Below are 7407 nucleotides of genomic sequence, written 5' to 3'. Positions count from 1 at the left end.
GGGTGGGCGTGCATTTATTCCACCCACTGTGCACATGTTTACACTGTCTGCACGCCGACTTTCCGTATCGTTTAAAACACTCAGAAAAAATGGCTGAAAGTGGGGGCAGTGCGGAATGTCTCGATTGTTCCGCGAATAATGCAATTTGTTAACATTGGCTATGCCGTGTTAATCAGACCCGCTGCGACGGGGTTAAAGCAATTTCGCCCAGTTTCCACTCATCGAAATTGCACTTTAAAATTGAACTAGGTCTGCGAATGGATGTATGTATGTATGTATTCCTGTGGCTCGTCGCACGTTTGGATTGGTGGCCGGAAAACGCCCAAGTGCAGGAACTTAATTAATTAGCTGCCTAAACTTCGTTTTGAAGTTTTTGGCCACAATCTGATTTCTTTTGAGATTTCTGCACTGAACCAAGCCAACAGATGGCATGGCAAGACCATCCAAACCAACCTGGACCTGGCCACAGGGATCATGGCCTGTAGTTGCACCACCGATGATTTGTGGGGATTACGGGTGAGATGAAATAGACGAAAGTGGGAAATATTTGTAATTATACATATAAAATATAACTTACATCTGGATAAATTTTACAATGATAACAATAAACTTTTATCGTGCCCATTATAACTTATTACAAACCCTTTTTCACTCTTAGCTTAACTGAAAGATAAAATGGTAGGTATTGTATGGCTCCACACAACTTGCAACTAATTTTAAATATGTCTAATTAGAAGGTCCAGGGTAACTTCCGTTCGACTCCCCTTGATAGTTTTCCCTTGTCCACTTGTTACTGTTTTTCTTTGGGATTTTCGGCTCGGTTTTTGCCTGTTAAGTGCAGGACCTGAGCCGGCCGGAGCTTTTGTGTTTTAGTTTCCAGCTGCAAGCCGGACACGAATGCGGCCCAGTGAATGGCCAAAGAGGAAAGTCGGAAAAGGCGGAAAACTCGCTGGGGGAGCGGCAAAGGTGGATGACTAGGGGTAGGGGGAGCGGTAGCGGAAGGGACAGGGCCACAGCTGAGCCCTGACCGCAATCGCATTGTGGCATTGTCCACATCGATGTTGTCGCCCTTTATTTTTGTTACCGGTTCGGGTTTTGCCAGGCTTAATGGCCTGCAAAGGGCAAGGAGGCGAAGGAAACGGAGGAAGACTCAATTGATTTTTACTTTTGTTTTGCGATTTCCGACAGCTGAAGGCGACTCCTCGAAAAACTCCTACCGGAATCGCAACACTCAACACACAAATCCGCAGTAAATGAAAACCAAAGCTCGAAAACTTTCCACGGAACTTGTCATCGTTTCTCGTTGCGCTTCCCTTCCGTTAGCCGAAATTAAATTTTAGTTATTAAATCATCAATTCAATCAGACAATTAGGAAAGTTGTCAGCTGCAAAGTTTGCCAGCCACACAAACTTGCTGACATATGTGAAAAGCCAAAGCCAGTGCCCTTTACGCTCTTCCCCCCATTTTCCGAGTGACAAAAACTTTGCCGAAGAACATTTAAGGAAAATATTCCTTAGTTAAAAACTCAATTTGTTTTTCGAGAAAACTCAATTTGCGGCTTTTGAAGTAAACTGCAAATTTTCAACAAATTTTGAAGGGAATTAGAGTCGGTGTTTTTAGTGTTTTTAGTGGGTACAGAAGCTGGGTGCTGCGGTCACTCTGCCGTTGACTTTTGGTCTCTCGATTGATTTCAATTTCATTAACGCCTCGACTTCCACCATTCCCAACCTCGACAAACTGTCTGTTTGTTTGGCTGACAGCTGTTGCCAATTTCTGCTTTTGTCTGAACTCACGACCCTCGAAGATTGGCAGATGACGTCGAAAAAGAAGGACATGGTGTGGTCCTAAAGATAATACCGATTTTTCGGAACACGAAATGCCAATATAAGCTTAATGAGTTTTCAATAGTGGAATTTAATTCAAAATTCAGTAAAGAATTTTTTAAATATTCGCTATTTGATAACTCCACTCTAAATGTAACTTCTTTTATTCCGCAGCCACTCGTTTAACTTGTCTCACCGCATTTGTGCAATTGATGGAAATTGCCTTTGAGCAACTAATGAAAATGTCAGAAATTTCTAGTCCATTTCTCTGCCCACTGCCCACCGTGGCCAAGAGGAAAAGCTGAAATGCCAGGGTCCAGGCTCGACCTGGGCATGATTTTCAATTTGTGATCTTAATCAGCAGGTGTCCTCTATGGCTTTCTCTTTCACTTATTGCCCCACCTGCAGCTCCTGTGGTTGCCTATCAACGGCACCGTCATTGTCGTCAGCATCGTCATAGCTTTTTATTATTTTCATTCGGGCTTGACTGCCTACTAATAGTGGATGTTGCTCTTGCTGCCGATGTTGCCTTTGTTGAAAGGTTGCTATGCATTAGCTTTTGTCATTCGGACCATCCTCCCAATTCCTCTCTTTATTCTCCGCCGGCCAGCGAACAATGCAATGTGAAATGGCAGGACTGCTTCCACTTTTACGGCGTTTATGCGGAAGACCTTGTTCATCATGAATTCATCTAAAATATTTCAGCTTTAAGTGAATAGAACAACAGTGCCTAATTAACTAGGAAGAAACCAAACTTTGCGCTTCTAACGCAAAAGTATTAATATTATTTTATCCAAGTTTTTAATGAAGTTATAGTTATGTGTCACTTCTTAAGTATCACATTACTTGGACAGAAGTTAATGCGAAATCATAAATTCTCTGCCATAAACGTAGTGATTCATCTAGATACGCCACTGTGGTTCACTGGTCCGGCCACCAAGAATCGGACCGGAGTCCAGTGTCCAGGTTCCAGAGTCTAGACCGACTTGAGAGCTCCTGCCAGTCCCGCTGCTTTTTGGCCTGCTGCTGTGCCCATTTAATTAAATTACACCAAATTGTTTGGGCCGTCCTTCGCTCGCAAAAAATTATATGGGGTGAAATGTGTAAAAAATGATAAAAGCTGATGTAGCATCGAAAACATTTTTAAAGGCGGGTTAAGTCCGGGTAATTGCTCCCTGTTTTTTCTCAATTACACTTTTACAGCTTTCAGCAAATATTTGTCGATATTTTTTAAATTTTAAGGTTTATTTTGATACTCTTAAAACTTATTTATATTAAAGTTTTTAATCGTAAGGCCTAGCATGCTTAAATTAAAGGTCTGCTGTTGTCAGTTTCTAGTTAAATTTAAATTCAAATTGAAAATCTAATTTGAAACATCTGTTACGCACATCGACTTCTTGTTTGACAATTCAATGCGTGGCTGATTTCCATACGAGTGCCTGTGTGACGTGTGCGTATATTTATATATGTTATTAAAATACAATTGACGTTTGAGTTATGAAAACTTGGATGCGGCACATGTTCAAGTATTTCATATAGAATATTTGGCCGCAAATTCAACACGTTGCCAAGCCAAGCAAATTGTTTGAAAACAGAAGCGAAATCAAACCGAAAATAACGTACAGAACTCACTTTTGGACGTTTTTTTCTCTTTGCCCCAACCGGAAAACTTTTACATTGTCAACTAGTGTTGTCGAAATAATAATGAAAATATTTTGCTTTACGCATAAGTTATAATATTAATGAAATTAATATATAAATGGAATAGCAAACAGAATTTAAGATTTAAAATAGAAAAATACAAAACAGTTTGGACCAGAAATAAATAAAATAAATTTGTCGGCCTCATTCGATTTTTCCAAGAAAATATATTCTTTTTTGGCACACAAAGTTTTGCTGAGCCAATAAATTTGGCATCACTGCAGCTCCACTTGAAATTTACATTTTGCCTTGCCTACTTTTTCGGGCACGCAATTCAAAGTCATAAAATATAAGTTTGCACTGCGTAAATTGTGGGCGGGCTGGTCACAGCTGCCTAAATGTATTTTAATTTGTTTGCCTCGACTGCCGACTGTGTGCAGCAGTTAAATGGCAAATACATGAAGCTCAAGTTTTTAATTTTTCAGTGGGTGGGGGGAGGTAAAACTTTTCCAAATCCCCACCAAATGATTAATCGCTGGAGCGGATATACAGCCGGCAGCTGGCTCTCCTTCGCCGGAAAACTGGAGCACCGGACAGAACGGCAAGAGTTGACAATTGAAGTTGGGTTAGGTAACTGCGGCGCTCATATTGATCAATCACTGTCACCTGGCCCGCTCAAGAAGTGGAAAAATCGGAGTGGGTAGGGGAAAATCTATAAACAATATGATAACCATTTGGCAATAAACTCGAATGTGATGTGTCTGGCGTTGTCTCTGCAGCACTTTGAGTGATTTGATATGGCACATCTATATCGGCGATGGATATATACGCGGACATGGCCCCGCGGCTCCTCTTTGATTGTAACAAATTTCCAATCTAAGCGAACGCGCAAGAACGGAATCGCAGTGACGGATGCGATGAAAGTGGAGTGGAGTGGCAAGTGGCAAGTGGAAAAAGTGGAAAGCTGCCGGAGTTTCCCACCCAATTTTCCGCCACCCCGGTCTGCGGAGCGCCAAAAAGTGTCACTTTTTATGAGCGATCATTTGTATTTCCCCCTTTTGCTAGTTGTATTTGCTTGTTTGTCGTTTGTCAATACACTTTTTGCCCTCCTCCGGCTTTTCCGCATTTTCCTTGCGTTTTCCTTGTAGCTTCCATTGTAACTTTATGCTCTTGACAAATTCGAGTTTAAGTGGATTACTTTCCACTGTTGCATGTTGTTCGAGGAGCCATTCTGATTCCATATCTTCGTCCTTCAGCTGATGACTCATTAATTGTCCGAACGGAGCGTTCTTGGCGCAATTAATTTTCATTTTCATTTGCATTTTACGATGGCGAGTGCTGGTCATAAATTCAGCTGAGATTCACGGGTTGTGAAAAATTCCAACTCGTGCTTAGCATTTGTGCTAATGGGTCGCTCTTTCCTATTTTCCATTTTGAATGATTGCTAGTTAAATAATTAGAGTTCATTCATTAGGGTAAGTAGTGCAATCAAATAGTAGTTATAAAAGGAAAATGAGTTTTATATCGGTTAAAATACATACAAAAAAGTAACATTATTTTGGAGCTACTTCAAATTAAGTCAATTAAAGTAAACTCTGTTAAAAGGTATTACTTTTTATTACAACAGTTAACGAATTGCAAAAAGTTAATAATCGGAAGATTGTATATAGCACATACCAAGTAAATCGATTGATTCTACCCTCGAATTTCGCCAAAATCCGCACTTGCACATTCTGTTTGAAATGAAAACCCTTTCGCATTCTTTAAGTCCTCCCATGTGCACAATTAGTGCCCCAAATGGGCATCGACCATCCTGCGACACGTGCGTAAGTTTTCAATTTCGCTTTCATTTGGCTCTATGTTATTTGTGCCACACGAAAACGAATCGCCACTCGGCAACGGATACACTGGAGCACGCGGCCAAAAAAGGAGGAGGACTCATAAAAGATTTAGGCCTCGCTGCCATTACGAAATGCAATTTGCAGAAACTTTTGATTTCGCCGGCAAGCGGCAGGTCGGGTCAAAGGACCAAATCTTTTATTGGTCTCATTAAACGAAAATGTTTGCGAGCTTTGAGTTCCGAGAACGGAGTCCTGTCCCTTTCGATTCCCAGTCCGCCTCCCCGCCCCCAGTCCGGCCACGCCCACCACTTATTTTCGAGTCAGTTCACGTTTTCCGAAAGGTGAGCGGCGTTGATTTTGAAAAGTTTCTGCGGCCCACCTCGAGGAGCAAAGTACTCGAAAGATTTGAATGCTCTCGAAAGCTGACATTTTTCGTTGAAGTGGACGTGATTCGATTTGGATACGCTTTGGTTGCCTGGCCTGCCCCCTCAGGAAAACCCCGACTTTGCGGGTCGGGCGGAGAAACTTTGCAATTAAGCTGGCAATGAAGCGCAAACAAGAAAACCGGAAAATGGAATCGAGAACGCAAACTGGAAATCATATTAAATTTCAACAAATTATTTGTAATTTGTTTGGCTCGAGAGGGCGAGAGCGAACCCATCCCCATATCTGCATATTCATATTCATAGGAAAATTGAATTTTCCCAAATTATTTGCTTGGTTAGTTTTGTGGCTTCCACAAAATTGTTTGCCAGCACACAGAGGCGCAGCAGCAGGGGGGCATCTTCTTCATTATCTTGCGAGCACAATGGCTGGAAACCGGACCTGCTCTGTCATATTCGGAAAACTCTTTGAGTCGACTCGTAATTGAAATGTGTGATAGCGCACACAATAGGCATTAGTTTCCCAACACAAAGGAGCTACAAAATGGAAATATTTCAGTGCAGAAGAGTGTATTCAGAAAATATAATTGGAAAACTACGGAAAATTTGGGAAATACATATGTACCAAAATTTTAAATTGGCATTGGGGCTATTTTAAAAGTGAAAAATCTGGAATTAAAATTGTATTTTAGCTACAATTACTAATATATTATTAAATTGTTATTTTTGTTGTGTATTTTTAGCTCTGTGTGCAATTTAATATATTTCAAATAATGATTGTGGTCAATATGAAGTGTAAGGCATAATTACAAAGCTTATGGAATAATGCAATACGTTTTGAAATCAACTTAATGGGCCTTTAAAAAGCTAGTCGAACAAAGCATTAAATTTGGCACTTCTATTCTTGTGAGATATTCTTGACTTATGTGCGGTGCTCACTTTCCGTGAAATGCAATTTCGATTTTAAGGCAGAAATGTCTACCGCCAAGAGCATATTGTAGGACACAAATCGATTGTCATGATACCCTTTACTGCTATGGTAAGAAGACTGCTAGATTCACAACGAAGTATGTCGATCTGACCGTGTGATGCGGTATAAAAATCAAAATTTTATATATAAGTTCATTGGAAAGCCTTAAAACTTAGTTTGCTTTCCTGCTTGCATATCTACATCTCGGGTAACGGGTATCTGTTGGTCGATGCACTGGACTACAGCGTTTTCACTGGCTTTGTCCTTTTTTTGGGACATTTTCAACGCTTTCTGAGCGATTAGGTGCCACATCGAGGGCGAGGAGAATTCTGCTGGCATGTGTATCGATAAGAACACGATAATGATGACTAAGTCGCAAAATCCAATAATGAAAATTAATTTCACACACGCACACACACACACGCACACAGAGTGTAAGCCACAGGCCCTGTAGCAATTTATGCCAATTTGGCAGAGGGAGCTATGTAGAAGGATGTGTAGACAGTCACTTCCATGCCTGAAATATTTTTGACACCTGCAGAATTCCTATTGACAGCTGTGCAGGTGAAAGGGGGCGGCCACGGGAGTGTGGGCGTGGTCTTTGGAAAATTCACGTTTGAATTCGAAGCGTTTCGAGTGCGGGTTTTAGGTTCCCAAGAAGGGGTTTTACAGGCGATTTTCCACGCGGCGTGTGTGGGCATACGTGAAAATTTTTGACAGTTATTTTAATGAAATTATGCAAGCACATT

This window comes from Drosophila simulans, chromosome 2L, assembly GCF_016746395.2.
Source record: "Drosophila simulans strain w501 chromosome 2L, Prin_Dsim_3.1, whole genome shotgun sequence".
Lineage (NCBI taxonomy): Eukaryota > Metazoa > Arthropoda > Insecta > Diptera > Drosophilidae > Drosophila > Drosophila simulans.
This window is presented reverse-complemented; position numbering follows the sequence as displayed.